At 47.8% G+C, this 20,672-nt stretch overlaps 41 non-coding genes across 41 annotated transcripts; all 41 read left to right on the forward strand.

Moving 5' to 3' along the window:
- The first annotated feature begins 133 nt into the window (after positions 1 to 133).
- Trnak-cuu (transfer RNA lysine (anticodon CUU)) lies at positions 134 to 206 on the forward strand. The gene has a single exon. It is a non-coding gene; the product is annotated as a tRNA-Lys (tRNA).
- A 321-nt stretch (positions 207 to 527) lies between these two features.
- Trnat-agu (transfer RNA threonine (anticodon AGU)) lies at positions 528 to 599 on the forward strand. Its single transcript has one exon. It is a non-coding gene; the product is annotated as a tRNA-Thr (tRNA).
- Positions 600 to 1,156: 557 nt separating this feature from the next.
- Positions 1,157 to 1,229, forward strand: Trnar-ucg (transfer RNA arginine (anticodon UCG)). The gene has a single exon. It is a non-coding gene; the product is annotated as a tRNA-Arg (tRNA).
- A 440-nt stretch (positions 1,230 to 1,669) lies between these two features.
- Trnak-cuu (transfer RNA lysine (anticodon CUU)) lies at positions 1,670 to 1,742 on the forward strand. Its single transcript has one exon. It is a non-coding gene; the product is annotated as a tRNA-Lys (tRNA).
- Positions 1,743 to 2,063: 321 nt separating this feature from the next.
- Positions 2,064 to 2,135, forward strand: Trnat-agu (transfer RNA threonine (anticodon AGU)). The gene has a single exon. It is a non-coding gene; the product is annotated as a tRNA-Thr (tRNA).
- A 563-nt stretch (positions 2,136 to 2,698) lies between these two features.
- On the forward strand, positions 2,699 to 2,771 carry Trnar-ucg (transfer RNA arginine (anticodon UCG)). The gene has a single exon. It is a non-coding gene; the product is annotated as a tRNA-Arg (tRNA).
- Positions 2,772 to 3,211: 440 nt separating this feature from the next.
- Positions 3,212 to 3,284, forward strand: Trnak-cuu (transfer RNA lysine (anticodon CUU)). Its single transcript has one exon. It is a non-coding gene; the product is annotated as a tRNA-Lys (tRNA).
- Positions 3,285 to 3,605: 321 nt separating this feature from the next.
- Positions 3,606 to 3,677, forward strand: Trnat-agu (transfer RNA threonine (anticodon AGU)). Its single transcript has one exon. It is a non-coding gene; the product is annotated as a tRNA-Thr (tRNA).
- Positions 3,678 to 4,234: 557 nt separating this feature from the next.
- Positions 4,235 to 4,307, forward strand: Trnar-ucg (transfer RNA arginine (anticodon UCG)). The gene has a single exon. It is a non-coding gene; the product is annotated as a tRNA-Arg (tRNA).
- A 440-nt stretch (positions 4,308 to 4,747) lies between these two features.
- Positions 4,748 to 4,820, forward strand: Trnak-cuu (transfer RNA lysine (anticodon CUU)). Its single transcript has one exon. It is a non-coding gene; the product is annotated as a tRNA-Lys (tRNA).
- Positions 4,821 to 5,141: 321 nt separating this feature from the next.
- Trnat-agu (transfer RNA threonine (anticodon AGU)) lies at positions 5,142 to 5,213 on the forward strand. Its single transcript has one exon. It is a non-coding gene; the product is annotated as a tRNA-Thr (tRNA).
- A 572-nt stretch (positions 5,214 to 5,785) lies between these two features.
- Trnar-ucg (transfer RNA arginine (anticodon UCG)) lies at positions 5,786 to 5,858 on the forward strand. Its single transcript has one exon. It is a non-coding gene; the product is annotated as a tRNA-Arg (tRNA).
- A 440-nt stretch (positions 5,859 to 6,298) lies between these two features.
- Positions 6,299 to 6,371, forward strand: Trnak-cuu (transfer RNA lysine (anticodon CUU)). The gene has a single exon. It is a non-coding gene; the product is annotated as a tRNA-Lys (tRNA).
- Positions 6,372 to 6,692: 321 nt separating this feature from the next.
- On the forward strand, positions 6,693 to 6,764 carry Trnat-agu (transfer RNA threonine (anticodon AGU)). The gene has a single exon. It is a non-coding gene; the product is annotated as a tRNA-Thr (tRNA).
- A 563-nt stretch (positions 6,765 to 7,327) lies between these two features.
- Positions 7,328 to 7,400, forward strand: Trnar-ucg (transfer RNA arginine (anticodon UCG)). Its single transcript has one exon. It is a non-coding gene; the product is annotated as a tRNA-Arg (tRNA).
- A 440-nt stretch (positions 7,401 to 7,840) lies between these two features.
- On the forward strand, positions 7,841 to 7,913 carry Trnak-cuu (transfer RNA lysine (anticodon CUU)). Its single transcript has one exon. It is a non-coding gene; the product is annotated as a tRNA-Lys (tRNA).
- Positions 7,914 to 8,234: 321 nt separating this feature from the next.
- Positions 8,235 to 8,306, forward strand: Trnat-agu (transfer RNA threonine (anticodon AGU)). The gene has a single exon. It is a non-coding gene; the product is annotated as a tRNA-Thr (tRNA).
- Positions 8,307 to 8,863: 557 nt separating this feature from the next.
- Positions 8,864 to 8,936, forward strand: Trnar-ucg (transfer RNA arginine (anticodon UCG)). The gene has a single exon. It is a non-coding gene; the product is annotated as a tRNA-Arg (tRNA).
- A 440-nt stretch (positions 8,937 to 9,376) lies between these two features.
- Positions 9,377 to 9,449, forward strand: Trnak-cuu (transfer RNA lysine (anticodon CUU)). Its single transcript has one exon. It is a non-coding gene; the product is annotated as a tRNA-Lys (tRNA).
- A 321-nt stretch (positions 9,450 to 9,770) lies between these two features.
- Positions 9,771 to 9,842, forward strand: Trnat-agu (transfer RNA threonine (anticodon AGU)). The gene has a single exon. It is a non-coding gene; the product is annotated as a tRNA-Thr (tRNA).
- A 572-nt stretch (positions 9,843 to 10,414) lies between these two features.
- On the forward strand, positions 10,415 to 10,487 carry Trnar-ucg (transfer RNA arginine (anticodon UCG)). The gene has a single exon. It is a non-coding gene; the product is annotated as a tRNA-Arg (tRNA).
- Positions 10,488 to 10,927: 440 nt separating this feature from the next.
- On the forward strand, positions 10,928 to 11,000 carry Trnak-cuu (transfer RNA lysine (anticodon CUU)). Its single transcript has one exon. It is a non-coding gene; the product is annotated as a tRNA-Lys (tRNA).
- Positions 11,001 to 11,321: 321 nt separating this feature from the next.
- Trnat-agu (transfer RNA threonine (anticodon AGU)) lies at positions 11,322 to 11,393 on the forward strand. Its single transcript has one exon. It is a non-coding gene; the product is annotated as a tRNA-Thr (tRNA).
- A 557-nt stretch (positions 11,394 to 11,950) lies between these two features.
- On the forward strand, positions 11,951 to 12,023 carry Trnar-ucg (transfer RNA arginine (anticodon UCG)). The gene has a single exon. It is a non-coding gene; the product is annotated as a tRNA-Arg (tRNA).
- A 440-nt stretch (positions 12,024 to 12,463) lies between these two features.
- On the forward strand, positions 12,464 to 12,536 carry Trnak-cuu (transfer RNA lysine (anticodon CUU)). The gene has a single exon. It is a non-coding gene; the product is annotated as a tRNA-Lys (tRNA).
- Positions 12,537 to 12,857: 321 nt separating this feature from the next.
- Positions 12,858 to 12,929, forward strand: Trnat-agu (transfer RNA threonine (anticodon AGU)). Its single transcript has one exon. It is a non-coding gene; the product is annotated as a tRNA-Thr (tRNA).
- A 557-nt stretch (positions 12,930 to 13,486) lies between these two features.
- Trnar-ucg (transfer RNA arginine (anticodon UCG)) lies at positions 13,487 to 13,559 on the forward strand. Its single transcript has one exon. It is a non-coding gene; the product is annotated as a tRNA-Arg (tRNA).
- A 440-nt stretch (positions 13,560 to 13,999) lies between these two features.
- On the forward strand, positions 14,000 to 14,072 carry Trnak-cuu (transfer RNA lysine (anticodon CUU)). Its single transcript has one exon. It is a non-coding gene; the product is annotated as a tRNA-Lys (tRNA).
- A 321-nt stretch (positions 14,073 to 14,393) lies between these two features.
- Trnat-agu (transfer RNA threonine (anticodon AGU)) lies at positions 14,394 to 14,465 on the forward strand. Its single transcript has one exon. It is a non-coding gene; the product is annotated as a tRNA-Thr (tRNA).
- A 563-nt stretch (positions 14,466 to 15,028) lies between these two features.
- Positions 15,029 to 15,101, forward strand: Trnar-ucg (transfer RNA arginine (anticodon UCG)). The gene has a single exon. It is a non-coding gene; the product is annotated as a tRNA-Arg (tRNA).
- A 440-nt stretch (positions 15,102 to 15,541) lies between these two features.
- Positions 15,542 to 15,614, forward strand: Trnak-cuu (transfer RNA lysine (anticodon CUU)). The gene has a single exon. It is a non-coding gene; the product is annotated as a tRNA-Lys (tRNA).
- A 321-nt stretch (positions 15,615 to 15,935) lies between these two features.
- On the forward strand, positions 15,936 to 16,007 carry Trnat-agu (transfer RNA threonine (anticodon AGU)). Its single transcript has one exon. It is a non-coding gene; the product is annotated as a tRNA-Thr (tRNA).
- Positions 16,008 to 16,564: 557 nt separating this feature from the next.
- Trnar-ucg (transfer RNA arginine (anticodon UCG)) lies at positions 16,565 to 16,637 on the forward strand. Its single transcript has one exon. It is a non-coding gene; the product is annotated as a tRNA-Arg (tRNA).
- A 440-nt stretch (positions 16,638 to 17,077) lies between these two features.
- Trnak-cuu (transfer RNA lysine (anticodon CUU)) lies at positions 17,078 to 17,150 on the forward strand. The gene has a single exon. It is a non-coding gene; the product is annotated as a tRNA-Lys (tRNA).
- Positions 17,151 to 17,471: 321 nt separating this feature from the next.
- On the forward strand, positions 17,472 to 17,543 carry Trnat-agu (transfer RNA threonine (anticodon AGU)). The gene has a single exon. It is a non-coding gene; the product is annotated as a tRNA-Thr (tRNA).
- A 557-nt stretch (positions 17,544 to 18,100) lies between these two features.
- On the forward strand, positions 18,101 to 18,173 carry Trnar-ucg (transfer RNA arginine (anticodon UCG)). Its single transcript has one exon. It is a non-coding gene; the product is annotated as a tRNA-Arg (tRNA).
- A 440-nt stretch (positions 18,174 to 18,613) lies between these two features.
- Trnak-cuu (transfer RNA lysine (anticodon CUU)) lies at positions 18,614 to 18,686 on the forward strand. The gene has a single exon. It is a non-coding gene; the product is annotated as a tRNA-Lys (tRNA).
- Positions 18,687 to 19,007: 321 nt separating this feature from the next.
- Positions 19,008 to 19,079, forward strand: Trnat-agu (transfer RNA threonine (anticodon AGU)). Its single transcript has one exon. It is a non-coding gene; the product is annotated as a tRNA-Thr (tRNA).
- Positions 19,080 to 19,580: 501 nt separating this feature from the next.
- Trnar-ucg (transfer RNA arginine (anticodon UCG)) lies at positions 19,581 to 19,653 on the forward strand. Its single transcript has one exon. It is a non-coding gene; the product is annotated as a tRNA-Arg (tRNA).
- A 440-nt stretch (positions 19,654 to 20,093) lies between these two features.
- On the forward strand, positions 20,094 to 20,166 carry Trnak-cuu (transfer RNA lysine (anticodon CUU)). Its single transcript has one exon. It is a non-coding gene; the product is annotated as a tRNA-Lys (tRNA).
- A 321-nt stretch (positions 20,167 to 20,487) lies between these two features.
- Positions 20,488 to 20,559, forward strand: Trnat-agu (transfer RNA threonine (anticodon AGU)). Its single transcript has one exon. It is a non-coding gene; the product is annotated as a tRNA-Thr (tRNA).
- The last annotated feature ends 113 nt before the right edge of the window (positions 20,560 to 20,672 follow it).

The following is a 20,672-nucleotide window of genomic DNA, read 5'->3' on the forward strand; positions in this document are numbered from 1 at the left end:
TCGGAGACAATTTTTCATTGAATAGGATTGTAGCTGATTTGTGGCAGCAGGAAATAAGTTGTAGTCAAAAGAATCTTCAATAGATGGTCGCAGGTCAAATCAGTATTGTATGGCTCGTAACGCGTTGCGTGCAGCCCGGCTAGCTCAGTCGGTAGTACATGAGACTCTTAATCTCAGGGCCGTGGGTTCGAGCCCCACGCTGGGCGGCGCAAAATTTTGTGTCTACGCGGATCCAACATGCGCCCCTCTCGTGAGCCTTGCGTAATGAACGTAACGGGTTACGACGATGCCTAGCTTCGTATGAATATCAGAGGAACGGTATTTGAAGCTGAAAGTGACTCTGAAATGAAATAAATGTGTTGTTTTGGAATTTTAGTTGTACATCGATATAGTGTGAGATGTGTAGGAACGCAGCAGCTGTGCTAACTAAATGCAAATAATGGTCGCTCATGCGGTGCGTTTCGAGCTGAAGGGCTCCGATTCACTACTCTGTAAGAACAAAGTACCCGAAAAGGTCGCTAGGAGGCGCCTCCTTAGCTCAGTGGCAGAGCGCTGGTCTAGTAAACCAGAGGTCGTGAGTTCGATCCTCACAGGAGGCAAATGAATTTTGTAACAGCCCCTCCCACCGTGGCCCTTTCGAAAAAAGCGGTCAGGGATAAAAAATATTATGAATGGGTGCGGTATTTAAGAAATGCTCTCGCAAATGAATAGTGTGAATGGTGCTATTAAAGTGGGCACCAGAATCTGCAGCTTTTGGCAGTCTGCGGAGAATGCCGACGTGAAATACTTAGTTCTTGTGATGTATTTTCTACCCCTGATAAAGACCCTCGCGATTGTCGTCGTCGTCGTCGTCGTCGTCGGCGCCGCCGCCGCCGCTTTGGTAATAGCGACAACTCGCCATTGTATCACATAGGGTGAGGTACCTTCTGCAAGCGACTGAGATGGCACTAAGCGATTGAAGCTGATTTGCCACCTCTTGTTTGATCAGCGTCATAAGGGCTTGAATGTAACTTGCGATGGGACACAGCAAGAAGTAGCGTCGTACTTTTAGTACTGAAATTTGAGATGGAGAACTGCGTCAAAGATGGGAAATTCATTCTGCCAAGTGTACAAATGGCGAAAATGAAGTGTGTGTGGAGAAGTATACTGCACCAGTGACCGTGTGGCCTAATGGATAAGGCGTCGGACTTCGGATCCGAAGATTGCAGGTTCGAATCCTGTCACGGTCGAGTTTTTCCTGTTCTGCAAAAGATGCATGCTGTTTTACTGTGTTGTTTGAGTACTCTAAAACTAGTTGGAAGTTGCTGCTGTCCGCTTCCTGGCTGCAAAACCGGCGTCTACCAGAAGCACAAGCAAGACAAGGGTGATCTGTAGCGAAGTTTTCGGCACAGTGCCGTTCAGGAGAGTTTTTGTTGGAACTACTGCATCTGATTCAGGACCCAAGGGCTACGCCACAGGCGTCTGCGCACTGTCGAGCATGTGTGTTGAATAATGGTGCTGATAGCCACGTATCATTTCAAGCAGATTTGATGCCTTTCGGAGACAATTTTTCATTGAATAGGATTGTAGCTGATTTGTGGCAGCAGGAAATAAGTTGTAGTCAAAAGAATCTTCAATAGATGGTCGCAGGTCAAATCAGTATTGTATGGCTCGTAACGCGTTGCGTGCAGCCCGGCTAGCTCAGTCGGTAGTACATGAGACTCTTAATCTCAGGGCCGTGGGTTCGAGCCCCACGCTGGGCGGCGCAAAATTTTGTGTCTACGCGGATCCAACATGCGCCCCTCTCGTGAGCCTTGCGTAATGAACGTAACGGGTTACGACGATGCCTAGCTTCGTATGAATATCAGAGGAACGGTATTTGAAGCTGAAAGTGACTCTGAAATGAAATAAATGTGTTGTTTTGGAATTTTAGTTGTACATCGATATAGTGTGAGATGTGTAGGAACGCAGCAGCTGTGCTAACTAAATGCAAATAATGGTCGCTCATGCGGTGCGTTTCGAGCTGAAGGGCTCCGATTCACTACTCTGTAAGAACAAAGTACCCGAAAAGGGCGCTAGGAGGCGCCTCCTTAGCTCAGTGGCAGAGCGCTGGTCTAGTAAACCAGAGGTCGTGAGTTCGATCCTCACAGGAGGCAAATGAATTTTGTAACAGCCCCTCCCACCGTGGCCCTTTCGAAAAAAGCGGTCAGGGATAAAAAAAATTATGAATGGGTGCGGTATTTAAGAAATGCTCTCGCAAATGAATAGTGTGAATGGTGCTATTAAAGTGGGCACCAGAATCTGCAGCTTTTGGCAGTCTGCGGAGAATGCCGACGTGAAATACTTAGTTCTTGTGATGTATTTTCTACCCCTGATAAAGACCCTCGCGATTGTCGTCGTCGTCGTCGTCGTCGTCGTCGTCGGCGCCGCCGCCGCCGCTTTGGTAATAGCGACAACTCGCCATTGTATCACATAGGGTGAGGTACCTTCTGCAAGCGACTGAGATGGCACTAAGCGATTGAAGCTGATTTGCCACCTCTTGTTTGATCAGCGTCATAAGGGCTTGAATGTAACTTGCGATGGGACACAGCAAGAAGTAGCGTCGTACTTTTAGTACTGAAATTTGAGATGGAGAACTGCGTCAAAGATGGGAAATTCATTCTGCCAAGTGTACAAATGGCGAAAATGAAGTGTGTGTGGAGAAGTATACTGCACCAGTGACCGTGTGGCCTAATGGATAAGGCGTCGGACTTCGGATCCGAAGATTGCAGGTTCGAATCCTGTCACAGTCGAGTTTTTCCTGTTCTGCAAAAGATGCATGCTGTTTTACTGTGTTGTTTGAGTACTCTAAAACTAGTTGGAAGTTGCTGCTGTCCGCTTCCTGGCTGCAAAACCGGCGTCTACCAGAAGCACAAGCAAGACAAGGGTGATCTGTAGCGAAGTTTTCGGCACAGTGCCGTTCAGGAGAGTTTTTGTTGGAACTACTGCATCTGATTCAGGAGCCAAGGGCTACGCCACAGGCGTCTGCGCACTGTCGAGCATGTGTGTTGAATAATGGTGCTGATAGCCACGTATCATTTCAAGCAGATTTGATGCCTTTCGGAGACAATTTTTCATTGAATAGGATTGTAGCTGATTTGTGGCAGCAGGAAATAAGTTGTAGTCAAAAGAATCTTCAATAGATGGTCGCAGGTCAAATCAGTATTGTATGGCTCGTAACGCGTTGCGTGCAGCCCGGCTAGCTCAGTCGGTAGTACATGAGACTCTTAATCTCAGGGCCGTGGGTTCGAGCCCCACGCTGGGCGGCGCAAAATTTTGTGTCTACGCGGATCCAACATGCGCCCCTCTCGTGAGCCTTGCGTAATGAACGTAACGGGTTACGACGATGCCTAGCTTCGTATGAATATCAGAGGAACGGTATTTGAAGCTGAAAGTGACTCTGAAATGAAATAAATGTGTTGTTTTGGAATTTTAGTTGTACATCGATATAGTGTGAGATGTGTAGGAACGCAGCAGCTGTGCTAACTAAATGCAAATAATGGTCGCTCATGCGGTGCGTTTCGAGCTGAAGGGCTCCGATTCACTACTCTGTAAGAACAAAGTACCCGAAAAGGGCGCTAGGAGGCGCCTCCTTAGCTCAGTGGCAGAGCGCTGGTCTAGTAAACCAGAGGTCGTGAGTTCGATCCTCACAGGAGGCAAATGAATTTTGTAACAGCCCCTCCCACCGTGGCCCTTTCGAAAAAAGCGGTCAGGGATAAAAAAAATTATGAATGGGTGCGGTATTTAAGAAATGCTCTCGCAAATGAATAGTGTGAATGGTGCTATTAAAGTGGGCACCAGAATCTGCAGCTTTTGGCAGTCTGCGGAGAATGCCGACGTGAAATACTTAGTTCTTGTGATGTATTTTCTACCCCTGATAAAGACCCTCGCGATTGTCGTCGTCGTCGTCGTCGTCGTCGGCGCCGCCGCCGCCGCTTTGGTAATAGCGACAACTCGCCATTGTATCACATAGGGTGAGGTACCTTCTGCAAGCGACTGAGATGGCACTAAGCGATTGAAGCTGATTTGCCACCTCTTGTTTGATCAGCGTCATAAGGGCTTGAATGTAACTTGCGATGGGACACAGCAAGAAGTAGCGTCGTACTTTTAGTACTGAAATTTGAGATGGAGAACTGCGTCAAAGATGGGAAATTCATTCTGCCAAGTGTACAAATGGCGAAAATGAAGTGTGTGTGGAGAAGTATACTGCACCAGTGACCGTGTGGCCTAATGGATAAGGCGTCGGACTTCGGATCCGAAGATTGCAGGTTCGAATCCTGTCACGGTCGAGTTTTTCCTGTTCTGCAAAAGATGCATGCTGTTTTACTGTGTTGTTTGAGTACTCTAAAACTAGTTGGAAGTTGCTGCTGTCCGCTTCCTGGCTGCAAAACCGGCGTCTACCAGAAGCACAAGCAAGACAAGGGTGATCTGTAGCGAAGTTTTCGGCACAGTGCCGTTCAGGAGAGTTTTTGTTGGAACTACTGCATCTGATTCAGGACCCAAGGGCTACGCCACAGGCGTCTGCGCACTGTCGAGCATGTGTGTTGAATAATGGTGCTGATAGCCACGTATCATTTCAAGCAGATTTGATGCCTTTCGGAGACAATTTTTCATTGAATAGGATTGTAGCTGATTTGTGGCAGCAGGAAATAAGTTGTAGTCAAAAGAATCTTCAATAGATGGTCGCAGGTCAAATCAGTATTGTATGGCTCGTAACGCGTTGCGTGCAGCCCGGCTAGCTCAGTCGGTAGTACATGAGACTCTTAATCTCAGGGCCGTGGGTTCGAGCCCCACGCTGGGCGGCGCAAAATTTTGTGTCTACGCGGATCCAACATGCGCCCCTCTCGTGAGCCTTGCGTAATGAACGTAACGGGTTACGACGATGCCTAGCTTCGTATGAATATCAGAGGAACGGTATTTGAAGCTGAAAGTGACTCTGAAATGAAATAAATGTGTTGTTTTGGAATTTTAGTTGTACATCGATATAGTGTGAGATGTGTAGGAACGCAGCAGCTGTGCTAACTAAATGCAAATAATGGTCGCTCATGCGGTGCGTTTCGAGCTGAAGGGCTCCGATTCACTACTCTGTAAGAACAAAGTACCCGAAAAGGGCGCTAGGAGGCGCCTCCTTAGCTCAGTGGCAGAGCGCTGGTCTAGTAAACCAGAGGTCGTGAGTTCGATCCTCACAGGAGGCAAATGAATTTTGTAACAGCCCCTCCCACCGTGGCCCTTTCGAAAAAAGCGGTCAGGGATAAAAAAAATTATGAATGGGTGCGGTATTTAAGAAATGCTCTCGCAAATGAATAGTGTGAATGGTGCTATTAAAGTGGGCACCAGAATCTGCAGCTTTTGGCAGTCTGCGGAGAATGCCGACGTGAAATACTTAGTTCTTGTGATGTATTTTCTACCCCTGATAAAGACCCTCGCGATTGTCGTCGTCGTCGTCGTCGTCGTCGTCGTCGTCGGCGGCGGCGCCGCCGCCGCCGCTTTGGTAATAGCGACAACTCGCCATTGTATCACATAGGGTGAGGTACCTTCTGCAAGCGACTGAGATGGCACTAAGCGATTGAAGCTGATTTGCCACCTCTTGTTTGATCAGCGTCATAAGGGCTTGAATGTAACTTGCGATGGGACACAGCAAGAAGTAGCGTCGTACTTTTAGTACTGAAATTTGAGATGGAGAACTGCGTCAAAGATGGGAAATTCATTCTGCCAAGTGTACAAATGGCGAAAATGAAGTGTGTGTGGAGAAGTATACTGCACCAGTGACCGTGTGGCCTAATGGATAAGGCGTCGGACTTCGGATCCGAAGATTGCAGGTTCGAATCCTGTCACAGTCGAGTTTTTCCTGTTCTGCAAAAGATGCATGCTGTTTTACTGTGTTGTTTGAGTACTCTAAAACTAGTTGGAAGTTGCTGCTGTCCGCTTCCTGGCTGCAAAACCGGCGTCTACCAGAAGCACAAGCAAGACAAGGGTGATCTGTAGCGAAGTTTTCGGCACAGTGCCGTTCAGGAGAGTTTTTGTTGGAACTACTGCATCTGATTCAGGACCCAAGGGCTACGCCACAGGCGTCTGCGCACTGTCGAGCATGTGTGTTGAATAATGGTGCTGATAGCCACGTATCATTTCAAGCAGATTTGATGCCTTTCGGAGACAATTTTTCATTGAATAGGATTGTAGCTGATTTGTGGCAGCAGGAAATAAGTTGTAGTCAAAAGAATCTTCAATAGATGGTCGCAGGTCAAATCAGTATTGTATGGCTCGTAACGCGTTGCGTGCAGCCCGGCTAGCTCAGTCGGTAGTACATGAGACTCTTAATCTCAGGGCCGTGGGTTCGAGCCCCACGCTGGGCGGCGCAAAATTTTGTGTCTACGCGGATCCAACATGCGCCCCTCTCGTGAGCCTTGCGTAATGAACGTAACGGGTTACGACGATGCCTAGCTTCGTATGAATATCAGAGGAACGGTATTTGAAGCTGAAAGTGACTCTGAAATGAAATAAATGTGTTGTTTTGGAATTTTAGTTGTACATCGATATAGTGTGAGATGTGTAGGAACGCAGCAGCTGTGCTAACTAAATGCAAATAATGGTCGCTCATGCGGTGCGTTTCGAGCTGAAGGGCTCCGATTCACTACTCTGTAAGAACAAAGTACCCGAAAAGGGCGCTAGGAGGCGCCTCCTTAGCTCAGTGGCAGAGCGCTGGTCTAGTAAACCAGAGGTCGTGAGTTCGATCCTCACAGGAGGCAAATGAATTTTGTAACAGCCCCTCCCACCGTGGCCCTTTCGAAAAAAGCGGTCAGGGATAAAAAAAATTATGAATGGGTGCGGTATTTAAGAAATGCTCTCGCAAATGAATAGTGTGAATGGTGCTATTAAAGTGGGCACCAGAATCTGCAGCTTTTGGCAGTCTGCGGAGAATGCCGACGTGAAATACTTAGTTCTTGTGATGTATTTTCTACCCCTGATAAAGACCCTCGCGATTGTCGTCGTCGTCGTCGTCGTCGTCGTCGTCGGCGCCGCCGCCGCCGCTTTGGTAATAGCGACAACTCGCCATTGTATCACATAGGGTGAGGTACCTTCTGCAAGCGACTGAGATGGCACTAAGCGATTGAAGCTGATTTGCCACCTCTTGTTTGATCAGCGTCATAAGGGCTTGAATGTAACTTGCGATGGGACACAGCAAGAAGTAGCGTCGTACTTTTAGTACTGAAATTTGAGATGGAGAACTGCGTCAAAGATGGGAAATTCATTCTGCCAAGTGTACAAATGGCGAAAATGAAGTGTGTGTGGAGAAGTATACTGCACCAGTGACCGTGTGGCCTAATGGATAAGGCGTCGGACTTCGGATCCGAAGATTGCAGGTTCGAATCCTGTCACAGTCGAGTTTTTCCTGTTCTGCAAAAGATGCATGCTGTTTTACTGTGTTGTTTGAGTACTCTAAAACTAGTTGGAAGTTGCTGCTGTCCGCTTCCTGGCTGCAAAACCGGCGTCTACCAGAAGCACAAGCAAGACAAGGGTGATCTGTAGCGAAGTTTTCGGCACAGTGCCGTTCAGGAGAGTTTTTGTTGGAACTACTGCATCTGATTCAGGAGCCAAGGGCTACGCCACAGGCGTCTGCGCACTGTCGAGCATGTGTGTTGAATAATGGTGCTGATAGCCACGTATCATTTCAAGCAGATTTGATGCCTTTCGGAGACAATTTTTCATTGAATAGGATTGTAGCTGATTTGTGGCAGCAGGAAATAAGTTGTAGTCAAAAGAATCTTCAATAGATGGTCGCAGGTCAAATCAGTATTGTATGGCTCGTAACGCGTTGCGTGCAGCCCGGCTAGCTCAGTCGGTAGTACATGAGACTCTTAATCTCAGGGCCGTGGGTTCGAGCCCCACGCTGGGCGGCGCAAAATTTTGTGTCTACGCGGATCCAACATGCGCCCCTCTCGTGAGCCTTGCGTAATGAACGTAACGGGTTACGACGATGCCTAGCTTCGTATGAATATCAGAGGAACGGTATTTGAAGCTGAAAGTGACTCTGAAATGAAATAAATGTGTTGTTTTGGAATTTTAGTTGTACATCGATATAGTGTGAGATGTGTAGGAACGCAGCAGCTGTGCTAACTAAATGCAAATAATGGTCGCTCATGCGGTGCGTTTCGAGCTGAAGGGCTCCGATTCACTACTCTGTAAGAACAAAGTACCCGAAAAGGGCGCTAGGAGGCGCCTCCTTAGCTCAGTGGCAGAGCGCTGGTCTAGTAAACCAGAGGTCGTGAGTTCGATCCTCACAGGAGGCAAATGAATTTTGTAACAGCCCCTCCCACCGTGGCCCTTTCGAAAAAAGCGGTCAGGGATAAAAAAAATTATGAATGGGTGCGGTATTTAAGAAATGCTCTCGCAAATGAATAGTGTGAATGGTGCTATTAAAGTGGGCACCAGAATCTGCAGCTTTTGGCAGTCTGCGGAGAATGCCGACGTGAAATACTTAGTTCTTGTGATGTATTTTCTACCCCTGATAAAGACCCTCGCGATTGTCGTCGTCGTCGTCGTCGTCGTCGGCGCCGCCGCCGCCGCTTTGGTAATAGCGACAACTCGCCATTGTATCACATAGGGTGAGGTACCTTCTGCAAGCGACTGAGATGGCACTAAGCGATTGAAGCTGATTTGCCACCTCTTGTTTGATCAGCGTCATAAGGGCTTGAATGTAACTTGCGATGGGACACAGCAAGAAGTAGCGTCGTACTTTTAGTACTGAAATTTGAGATGGAGAACTGCGTCAAAGATGGGAAATTCATTCTGCCAAGTGTACAAATGGCGAAAATGAAGTGTGTGTGGAGAAGTATACTGCACCAGTGACCGTGTGGCCTAATGGATAAGGCGTCGGACTTCGGATCCGAAGATTGCAGGTTCGAATCCTGTCACGGTCGAGTTTTTCCTGTTCTGCAAAAGATGCATGCTGTTTTACTGTGTTGTTTGAGTACTCTAAAACTAGTTGGAAGTTGCTGCTGTCCGCTTCCTGGCTGCAAAACCGGCGTCTACCAGAAGCACAAGCAAGACAAGGGTGATCTGTAGCGAAGTTTTCGGCACAGTGCCGTTCAGGAGAGTTTTTGTTGGAACTACTGCATCTGATTCAGGACCCAAGGGCTACGCCACAGGCGTCTGCGCACTGTCGAGCATGTGTGTTGAATAATGGTGCTGATAGCCACGTATCATTTCAAGCAGATTTGATGCCTTTCGGAGACAATTTTTCATTGAATAGGATTGTAGCTGATTTGTGGCAGCAGGAAATAAGTTGTAGTCAAAAGAATCTTCAATAGATGGTCGCAGGTCAAATCAGTATTGTATGGCTCGTAACGCGTTGCGTGCAGCCCGGCTAGCTCAGTCGGTAGTACATGAGACTCTTAATCTCAGGGCCGTGGGTTCGAGCCCCACGCTGGGCGGCGCAAAATTTTGTGTCTACGCGGATCCAACATGCGCCCCTCTCGTGAGCCTTGCGTAATGAACGTAACGGGTTACGACGATGCCTAGCTTCGTATGAATATCAGAGGAACGGTATTTGAAGCTGAAAGTGACTCTGAAATGAAATAAATGTGTTGTTTTGGAATTTTAGTTGTACATCGATATAGTGTGAGATGTGTAGGAACGCAGCAGCTGTGCTAACTAAATGCAAATAATGGTCGCTCATGCGGTGCGTTTCGAGCTGAAGGGCTCCGATTCACTACTCTGTAAGAACAAAGTACCCGAAAAGGGCGCTAGGAGGCGCCTCCTTAGCTCAGTGGCAGAGCGCTGGTCTAGTAAACCAGAGGTCGTGAGTTCGATCCTCACAGGAGGCAAATGAATTTTGTAACAGCCCCTCCCACCGTGGCCCTTTCGAAAAAAGCGGTCAGGGATAAAAAAAATTATGAATGGGTGCGGTATTTAAGAAATGCTCTCGCAAATGAATAGTGTGAATGGTGCTATTAAAGTGGGCACCAGAATCTGCAGCTTTTGGCAGTCTGCGGAGAATGCCGACGTGAAATACTTAGTTCTTGTGATGTATTTTCTACCCCTGATAAAGACCCTCGCGATTGTCGTCGTCGTCGTCGTCGTCGTCGTCGTCGTCGGCGGCGGCGCCGCCGCCGCCGCTTTGGTAATAGCGACAACTCGCCATTGTATCACATAGGGTGAGGTACCTTCTGCAAGCGACTGAGATGGCACTAAGCGATTGAAGCTGATTTGCCACCTCTTGTTTGATCAGCGTCATAAGGGCTTGAATGTAACTTGCGATGGGACACAGCAAGAAGTAGCGTCGTACTTTTAGTACTGAAATTTGAGATGGAGAACTGCGTCAAAGATGGGAAATTCATTCTGCCAAGTGTACAAATGGCGAAAATGAAGTGTGTGTGGAGAAGTATACTGCACCAGTGACCGTGTGGCCTAATGGATAAGGCGTCGGACTTCGGATCCGAAGATTGCAGGTTCGAATCCTGTCACAGTCGAGTTTTTCCTGTTCTGCAAAAGATGCATGCTGTTTTACTGTGTTGTTTGAGTACTCTAAAACTAGTTGGAAGTTGCTGCTGTCCGCTTCCTGGCTGCAAAACCGGCGTCTACCAGAAGCACAAGCAAGACAAGGGTGATCTGTAGCGAAGTTTTCGGCACAGTGCCGTTCAGGAGAGTTTTTGTTGGAACTACTGCATCTGATTCAGGACCCAAGGGCTACGCCACAGGCGTCTGCGCACTGTCGAGCATGTGTGTTGAATAATGGTGCTGATAGCCACGTATCATTTCAAGCAGATTTGATGCCTTTCGGAGACAATTTTTCATTGAATAGGATTGTAGCTGATTTGTGGCAGCAGGAAATAAGTTGTAGTCAAAAGAATCTTCAATAGATGGTCGCAGGTCAAATCAGTATTGTATGGCTCGTAACGCGTTGCGTGCAGCCCGGCTAGCTCAGTCGGTAGTACATGAGACTCTTAATCTCAGGGCCGTGGGTTCGAGCCCCACGCTGGGCGGCGCAAAATTTTGTGTCTACGCGGATCCAACATGCGCCCCTCTCGTGAGCCTTGCGTAATGAACGTAACGGGTTACGACGATGCCTAGCTTCGTATGAATATCAGAGGAACGGTATTTGAAGCTGAAAGTGACTCTGAAATGAAATAAATGTGTTGTTTTGGAATTTTAGTTGTACATCGATATAGTGTGAGATGTGTAGGAACGCAGCAGCTGTGCTAACTAAATGCAAATAATGGTCGCTCATGCGGTGCGTTTCGAGCTGAAGGGCTCCGATTCACTACTCTGTAAGAACAAAGTACCCGAAAAGGGCGCTAGGAGGCGCCTCCTTAGCTCAGTGGCAGAGCGCTGGTCTAGTAAACCAGAGGTCGTGAGTTCGATCCTCACAGGAGGCAAATGAATTTTGTAACAGCCCCTCCCACCGTGGCCCTTTCGAAAAAAGCGGTCAGGGATAAAAAAAATTATGAATGGGTGCGGTATTTAAGAAATGCTCTCGCAAATGAATAGTGTGAATGGTGCTATTAAAGTGGGCACCAGAATCTGCAGCTTTTGGCAGTCTGCGGAGAATGCCGACGTGAAATACTTAGTTCTTGTGATGTATTTTCTACCCCTGATAAAGACCCTCGCGATTGTCGTCGTCGTCGTCGTCGTCGTCGGCGCCGCCGCCGCCGCTTTGGTAATAGCGACAACTCGCCATTGTATCACATAGGGTGAGGTACCTTCTGCAAGCGACTGAGATGGCACTAAGCGATTGAAGCTGATTTGCCACCTCTTGTTTGATCAGCGTCATAAGGGCTTGAATGTAACTTGCGATGGGACACAGCAAGAAGTAGCGTCGTACTTTTAGTACTGAAATTTGAGATGGAGAACTGCGTCAAAGATGGGAAATTCATTCTGCCAAGTGTACAAATGGCGAAAATGAAGTGTGTGTGGAGAAGTATACTGCACCAGTGACCGTGTGGCCTAATGGATAAGGCGTCGGACTTCGGATCCGAAGATTGCAGGTTCGAATCCTGTCACGGTCGAGTTTTTCCTGTTCTGCAAAAGATGCATGCTGTTTTACTGTGTTGTTTGAGTACTCTAAAACTAGTTGGAAGTTGCTGCTGTCCGCTTCCTGGCTGCAAAACCGGCGTCTACCAGAAGCACAAGCAAGACAAGGGTGATCTGTAGCGAAGTTTTCGGCACAGTGCCGTTCAGGAGAGTTTTTGTTGGAACTACTGCATCTGATTCAGGAGCCAAGGGCTACGCCACAGGCGTCTGCGCACTGTCGAGCATGTGTGTTGAATAATGGTGCTGATAGCCACGTATCATTTCAAGCAGATTTGATGCCTTTCGGAGACAATTTTTCATTGAATAGGATTGTAGCTGATTTGTGGCAGCAGGAAATAAGTTGTAGTCAAAAGAATCTTCAATAGATGGTCGCAGGTCAAATCAGTATTGTATGGCTCGTAACGCGTTGCGTGCAGCCCGGCTAGCTCAGTCGGTAGTACATGAGACTCTTAATCTCAGGGCCGTGGGTTCGAGCCCCACGCTGGGCGGCGCAAAATTTTGTGTCTACGCGGATCCAACATGCGCCCCTCTCGTGAGCCTTGCGTAATGAACGTAACGGGTTACGACGATGCCTAGCTTCGTATGAATATCAGAGGAACGGTATTTGAAGCTGAAAGTGACTCTGAAATGAAATAAATGTGTTGTTTTGGAATTTTAGTTGTACATCGATATAGTGTGAGATGTGTAGGAACGCAGCAGCTGTGCTAACTAAATGCAAATAATGGTCGCTCATGCGGTGCGTTTCGAGCTGAAGGGCTCCGATTCACTACTCTGTAAGAACAAAGTACCCGAAAAGGGCGCTAGGAGGCGCCTCCTTAGCTCAGTGGCAGAGCGCTGGTCTAGTAAACCAGAGGTCGTGAGTTCGATCCTCACAGGAGGCAAATGAATTTTGTAACAGCCCCTCCCACCGTGGCCCTTTCGAAAAAAGCGGTCAGGGATAAAAAATATTATGAATGGGTGCGGTATTTAAGAAATGCTCTCGCAAATGAATAGTGTGAATGGTGCTATTAAAGTGGGCACCAGAATCTGCAGCTTTTGGCAGTCTGCGGAGAATGCCGACGTGAAATACTTAGTTCTTGTGATGTATTTTCTACCCCTGATAAAGACCCTCGCGATTGTCGTCGTCGTCGTCGTCGTCGTCGGCGCCGCCGCCGCCGCTTTGGTAATAGCGACAACTCGCCATTGTATCACATAGGGTGAGGTACCTTCTGCAAGCGACTGAGATGGCACTAAGCGATTGAAGCTGATTTGCCACCTCTTGTTTGATCAGCGTCATAAGGGCTTGAATGTAACTTGCGATGGGACACAGCAAGAAGTAGCGTCGTACTTTTAGTACTGAAATTTGAGATGGAGAACTGCGTCAAAGATGGGAAATTCATTCTGCCAAGTGTACAAATGGCGAAAATGAAGTGTGTGTGGAGAAGTATACTGCACCAGTGACCGTGTGGCCTAATGGATAAGGCGTCGGACTTCGGATCCGAAGATTGCAGGTTCGAATCCTGTCACGGTCGAGTTTTTCCTGTTCTGCAAAAGATGCATGCTGTTTTACTGTGTTGTTTGAGTACTCTAAAACTAGTTGGAAGTTGCTGCTGTCCGCTTCCTGGCTGCAAAACCGGCGTCTACCAGAAGCACAAGCAAGACAAGGGTGATCTGTAGCGAAGTTTTCGGCACAGTGCCGTTCAGGAGAGTTTTTGTTGGAACTACTGCATCTGATTCAGGACCCAAGGGCTACGCCACAGGCGTCTGCGCACTGTCGAGCATGTGTGTTGAATAATGGTGCTGATAGCCACGTATCATTTCAAGCAGATTTGATGCCTTTCGGAGACAATTTTTCATTGAATAGGATTGTAGCTGATTTGTGGCAGCAGGAAATAAGTTGTAGTCAAAAGAATCTTCAATAGATGGTCGCAGGTCAAATCAGTATTGTATGGCTCGTAACGCGTTGCGTGCAGCCCGGCTAGCTCAGTCGGTAGTACATGAGACTCTTAATCTCAGGGCCGTGGGTTCGAGCCCCACGCTGGGCGGCGCAAAATTTTGTGTCTACGCGGATCCAACATGCGCCCCTCTCGTGAGCCTTGCGTAATGAACGTAACGGGTTACGACGATGCCTAGCTTCGTATGAATATCAGAGGAACGGTATTTGAAGCTGAAAGTGACTCTGAAATGAAATAAATGTGTTGTTTTGGAATTTTAGTTGTACATCGATATAGTGTGAGATGTGTAGGAACGCAGCAGCTGTGCTAACTAAATGCAAATAATGGTCGCTCATGCGGTGCGTTTCGAGCTGAAGGGCTCCGATTCACTACTCTGTAAGAACAAAGTACCCGAAAAGGGCGCTAGGAGGCGCCTCCTTAGCTCAGTGGCAGAGCGCTGGTCTAGTAAACCAGAGGTCGTGAGTTCGATCCTCACAGGAGGCAAATGAATTTTGTAACAGCCCCTCCCACCGTGGCCCTTTCGAAAAAAGCGGTCAGGGATAAAAAAAATTATGAATGGGTGCGGTATTTAAGAAATGCTCTCGCAAATGAATAGTGTGAATGGTGCTATTAAAGTGGGCACCAGAATCTGCAGCTTTTGGCAGTCTGCGGAGAATGCCGACGTGAAATACTTAGTTCTTGTGATGTATTTTCTACCCCTGATAAAGACCCTCGCGATTGTCGTCGTCGTCGTCGTCGTCGTCGTCGTCGGCGCCGCCGCCGCCGCTTTGGTAATAGCGACAACTCGCCATTGTATCACATAGGGTGAGGTACCTTCTGCAAGCGACTGAGATGGCACTAAGCGATTGAAGCTGATTTGCCACCTCTTGTTTGATCAGCGTCATAAGGGCTTGAATGTAACTTGCGATGGGACACAGCAAGAAGTAGCGTCGTACTTTTAGTACTGAAATTTGAGATGGAGAACTGCGTCAAAGATGGGAAATTCATTCTGCCAAGTGTACAAATGGCGAAAATGAAGTGTGTGTGGAGAAGTATACTGCACCAGTGACCGTGTGGCCTAATGGATAAGGCGTCGGACTTCGGATCCGAAGATTGCAGGTTCGAATCCTGTCACAGTCGAGTTTTTCCTGTTCTGCAAAAGATGCATGCTGTTTTACTGTGTTGTTTGAGTACTCTAAAACTAGTTGGAAGTTGCTGCTGTCCGCTTCCTGGCTGCAAAACCGGCGTCTACCAGAAGCACAAGCAAGACAAGGGTGATCTGTAGCGAAGTTTTCGGCACAGTGCCGTTCAGGAGAGTTTTTGTTGGAACTACTGCATCTGATTCAGGAGCCAAGGGCTACGCCACAGGCGTCTGCGCACTGTCGAGCATGTGTGTTGAATAATGGTGCTGATAGCCACGTATCATTTCAAGCAGATTTGATGCCTTTCGGAGACAATTTTTCATTGAATAGGATTGTAGCTGATTTGTGGCAGCAGGAAATAAGTTGTAGTCAAAAGAATCTTCAATAGATGGTCGCAGGTCAAATCAGTATTGTATGGCTCGTAACGCGTTGCGTGCAGCCCGGCTAGCTCAGTCGGTAGTACATGAGACTCTTAATCTCAGGGCCGTGGGTTCGAGCCCCACGCTGGGCGGCGCAAAATTTTGTGTCTACGCGGATCCAACATGCGCCCCTCTCGTGAGCCTTGCGTAATGAACGTAACGGGTTACGACGATGCCTAGCTTCGTATGAATATCAGAGGAACGGTATTTGAAGCTGAAAGTGACTCTGAAATGAAATAAATGTGTTGTTTTGGAATTTTAGTTGTACATCGATATAGTGTGAGATGTGTAGGAACGCAGCAGCTGTGCTAACTAAATGCAAATAATGGTCGCTCATGCGGTGCGTTTCGAGCTGAAGGGCTCCGATTCACTACTCTGTAAGAACAAAGTACCCGAAAAGGGCGCTAGGAGGCGCCTCCTTAGCTCAGTGGCAGAGCGCTGGTCTAGTAAACCAGAGGTCGTGAGTTCGATCCTCACAGGAGGCAAATGAATTTTGTAACAGCCCCTCCCACCGTGGCCCTTTCGAAAAAAGCGGTCAGGGATAAAAAAAATTATGAATGGGTGCGGTATTTAAGAAATGCTCTCGCAAATGAATAGTGTGAATGGTGCTATTAAAGTGGGCACCAGAATCTGCAGCTTTTGGCAGTCTGCGGAGAATGCCGACGTGAAATACTTAGTTCTTGTGATGTATTTTCTACCCCTGATAAAGACCCTCGCGATTGTCGTCGTCGTCGTCGTCGTCGTCGGCGCCGCCGCCGCCGCTTTGGTAATAGCGACAACTCGCCATTGTATCACATAGGGTGAGGTACCTTCTGCAAGCGACTGAGATGGCACTAAGCGATTGAAGCTGATTTGCCACCTCTTGTTTGATCAGCGTCATAAGGGCTTGAATGTAACTTGCGATGGGACACAGCAAGAAGTAGCGTCGTACTTTTAGTACTGAAATTTGAGATGGAGAACTGCGTCAAAGATGGGAAATTCATTCTGCCAAGTGTACAAATGGCGAAAATGAAGTGTGTGTGGAGAAGTATACTGCACCAGTGACCGTGTGGCCTAATGGATAAGGCGTCGGACTTCGGATCCGAAGATTGCAGGTTCGAATCCTGTCACGGTCGAGTTTTTCCTGTTCTGCAAAAGATGCATGCTGTTTTACTGTGTTGTTTGAGTACTCTAAAACTAGTTGGAAGTTGCTGCTGTCCGCTTCCTGGCTGCAAAACCGGCGTCTACCAGAAGCACAAGCAAGACAAGGGTGATCTGTAGCGAAGTTTTCGGCACAGTGCCGTTCAGGAGAGTTTTTGTTGGAACTACTGCATCTGATTCAGGACCCAAGGGCTACGCCACAGGCGTCTGCGCACTGTCGAGCATGTGTGTTGAATAATGGTGCTGATAGCCACGTATCATTTCAAGCAGATTTGATGCCTTTCGGAGACAATTTTTCATTGAATAGGATTGTAGCTGATTTGTGGCAGCAGGAAATAAGTTGTAGTCAAAAGAATCTTCAATAGATGGTCGCAGGTCAAATCAGTATTGTATGGCTCGTAACGCGTTGCGTGCAGCCCGGCTAGCTCAGTCGGTAGTACATGAGACTCTTAATCTCAGGGCCGTGGGTTCGAGCCCCACGCTGGGCGGCGCAAAATTTTGTGTCTACGCGGATCCAACATGCGCCCCTCTCGTGAGCCTTGCGTAATGAACGTAACGGGTTACGACGATGCCTAGCTTCGTATGAATATCAGAGGAACGGTATTTGAAGCTGAAAGTGACTCTGAAATGAAATAAATGTGTTGTTTTGGAATTTTAGTTGTACATCGATATAGTGTGAGATGTGTAGGAACGCAGCAGCTGTGCTAACTAAATGCAAATAATGGTCGCTCATGCGGTGCGTTTCGAGCTGAAGGGCTCCGATTCACTACTCTGTAAGAACAAAGTACCCGAAAAGGGCGCTAGGAGGCGCCTCCTTAGCTCAGTGGCAGAGCGCTGGTCTAGTAAACCAGAGGTCGTGAGTTCGATCCTCACAGGAGGCAAATGAATTTTGTAACAGCCCCTCCCACCGTGGCCCTTTCGAAAAAAGCGGTCAGGGATAAAAAATATTATGAATGGGTGCGGTATTTAAGAAATGCTCTCGCAAATGAATAGTGTGAATGGTGCTATTAAAGTGGGCACCAGAATCTGCAGCTTTTGGCAGTCTGCGGAGAATGCCGACGTGAAATACTTAGTTCTTGTGATGTATTTTCTACCCCTGATAAAGACCCTCGCGATTGTCGTCGTCGTCGTCGTCGTCGTCGGCGCCGCCGCCGCCGCTTTGGTAATAGCGACAACTCGCCATTGTATCACATAGGGTGAGGTACCTTCTGCAAGCGACTGAGATGGCACTAAGCGATTGAAGCTGATTTGCCACCTCTTGTTTGATCAGCGTCATAAGGGCTTGAATGTAACTTGCGATGGGACACAGCAAGAAGTAGCGTCGTACTTTTAGTACTGAAATTTGAGATGGAGAACTGCGTCAAAGATGGGAAATTCATTCTGCCAAGTGTACAAATGGCGAAAATGAAGTGTGTGTGGAGAAGTATACTGCACCAGTGACCGTGTGGCCTAATGGATAAGGCGTCGGACTTCGGATCCGAAGATTGCAGGTTCGAATCCTGTCACGGTCGAGTTTTTCCTGTTCTGCAAAAGATGCATGCTGTTTTACTGTGTTGTTTGAGTACTCTAAAACTAGTTGGAAGTTGCTGCTGTCCGCTTCCTGGCTGCAAAACCGGCGTCTACCAGAAGCACAAGCAAGACAAGGGTGATCTGTAGCGAAGTTTTCGGCACAGTGCCGTTCAGGAGAGTTTTTGTTGGAACTACTGCATCTGATTCAGGACCCAAGGGCTACGCCACAGGCGTCTGCGCACTGTCGAGCATGTGTGTTGAATAATGGTGCTGATAGCCACGTATCATTTCAAGCAGATTTGATGCCTTTCGGAGACAATTTTTCATTGAATAGGATTGTAGCTGATTTGTGGCAGCAGGAAATAAGTTGTAGTCAAAAGAATCTTCAATAGATGGTCGCAGGTCAAATCAGTATTGTATGGCTCGTAACGCGTTGCGTGCAGCCCGGCTAGCTCAGTCGGTAGTACATGAGACTCTTAATCTCAGGGCCGTGGGTTCGAGCCCCACGCTGGGCGGCGCAAAATTTTGTGTCTACGCGGATCCAACATGCGCCCCTCTCGTGAGCCTTGCGTAATGAACGTAACGGGTTACGACGATGCCTAGCTTCGTATGAATATCAGAGGAACGGTATTTGAAGCTGAAAGTGACTCTGAAATGAAATAAATGTGTTGTTTTGGAATTTTAGTTGTACATCGATATAGTGTGAGATGTGTAGGAACGCAGCAGCTGTGCTAACTAAATGCAAATAATGGTCGCTCATGCGGTGCGTTTCGAGCTGAAGGGCTCCGATTCACTACTCTGTAAGAACAAAGTACCCGAAAAGGGCGCTAGGAGGCGCCTCCTTAGCTCAGTGGCAGAGCGCTGGTCTAGTAAACCAGAGGTCGTGAGTTCGATCCTCACAGGAGGCAAATGAATTTTGTAACAGCCCCTCCCACCGTGGCCCTTTCGAAAAAAGCGGTCAGGGATAAAAAAAATTATGAATGGGTGCGGTATTTAAGAAATGCTCTCGCAAATGAATAGTGTGAATGGTGCTATTAAAGTGGGCACCAGAATCTGCAGCTTTTGGCAGTCTGCGGAGAATGCCGACGTGAAATACTTAGTTCGTCGTCGTCGGCGCCGCCGCCGCCGCTTTGGTAATAGCGACAACTCGCCATTGTATCACATAGGGTGAGGTACCTTCTGCAAGCGACTGAGATGGCACTAAGCGATTGAAGCTGATTTGCCACCTCTTGTTTGATCAGCGTCATAAGGGCTTGAATGTAACTTGCGATGGGACACAGCAAGAAGTAGCGTCGTACTTTTAGTACTGAAATTTGAGATGGAGAACTGCGTCAAAGATGGGAAATTCATTCTGCCAAGTGTACAAATGGCGAAAATGAAGTGTGTGTGGAGAAGTATACTGCACCAGTGACCGTGTGGCCTAATGGATAAGGCGTCGGACTTCGGATCCGAAGATTGCAGGTTCGAATCCTGTCACGGTCGAGTTTTTCCTGTTCTGCAAAAGATGCATGCTGTTTTACTGTGTTGTTTGAGTACTCTAAAACTAGTTGGAAGTTGCTGCTGTCCGCTTCCTGGCTGCAAAACCGGCGTCTACCAGAAGCACAAGCAAGACAAGGGTGATCTGTAGCGAAGTTTTCGGCACAGTGCCGTTCAGGAGAGTTTTTGTTGGAACTACTGCATCTGATTCAGGACCCAAGGGCTACGCCACAGGCGTCTGCGCACTGTCGAGCATGTGTGTTGAATAATGGTGCTGATAGCCACGTATCATTTCAAGCAGATTTGATGCCTTTCGGAGACAATTTTTCATTGAATAGGATTGTAGCTGATTTGTGGCAGCAGGAAATAAGTTGTAGTCAAAAGAATCTTCAATAGATGGTCGCAGGTCAAATCAGTATTGTATGGCTCGTAACGCGTTGCGTGCAGCCCGGCTAGCTCAGTCGGTAGTACATGAGACTCTTAATCTCAGGGCCGTGGGTTCGAGCCCCACGCTGGGCGGCGCAAAATTTTGTGTCTACGCGGATCCAACATGCGCCCCTCTCGTGAGCCTTGCGTAATGAACGTAACGGGTTACGACGATGCCTAGCTTCGTATGAATATCAGAGGAACGGTATTTGAAGCTGAAAGTGACTCTGAAATGAAATAAATGTGTTGTTTTGGAATTTTAGTTGTACATCGATATAGTGTGAGATGTGTAGGAACGCAGCAGCTGTGCTAACTAAATGCAAATAATGGTCGCTCATGCGGTGCGTTTCGAGCTGAAGGGCTCCGATTCACTACTCTGTAAGAACAAAGTACCCGAAAAGGGCGCTAGGAGGCGCCTCCTTAGCTCAGTGGCAGAGCGCTGGTCTAGTAAACCAGAGGTCGTGAGTTCGATCCTCACAGGAGGCAAATGAATTTTGTAACAGCCCCTCCCACCGTGGCCCTTTCGAAAAAAGCGGTCAGGGATAAAAAAAATTATGAATGGGTGCGGTATTTAAGAAATGCTCTCGCAAATGAATAGT

The sequence above is a fragment of the Schistocerca cancellata genome, unplaced genomic scaffold, assembly GCF_023864275.1.
Source record: "Schistocerca cancellata isolate TAMUIC-IGC-003103 unplaced genomic scaffold, iqSchCanc2.1 HiC_scaffold_1109, whole genome shotgun sequence".
Classification (NCBI taxonomy): domain Eukaryota; kingdom Metazoa; phylum Arthropoda; class Insecta; order Orthoptera; family Acrididae; genus Schistocerca; species Schistocerca cancellata.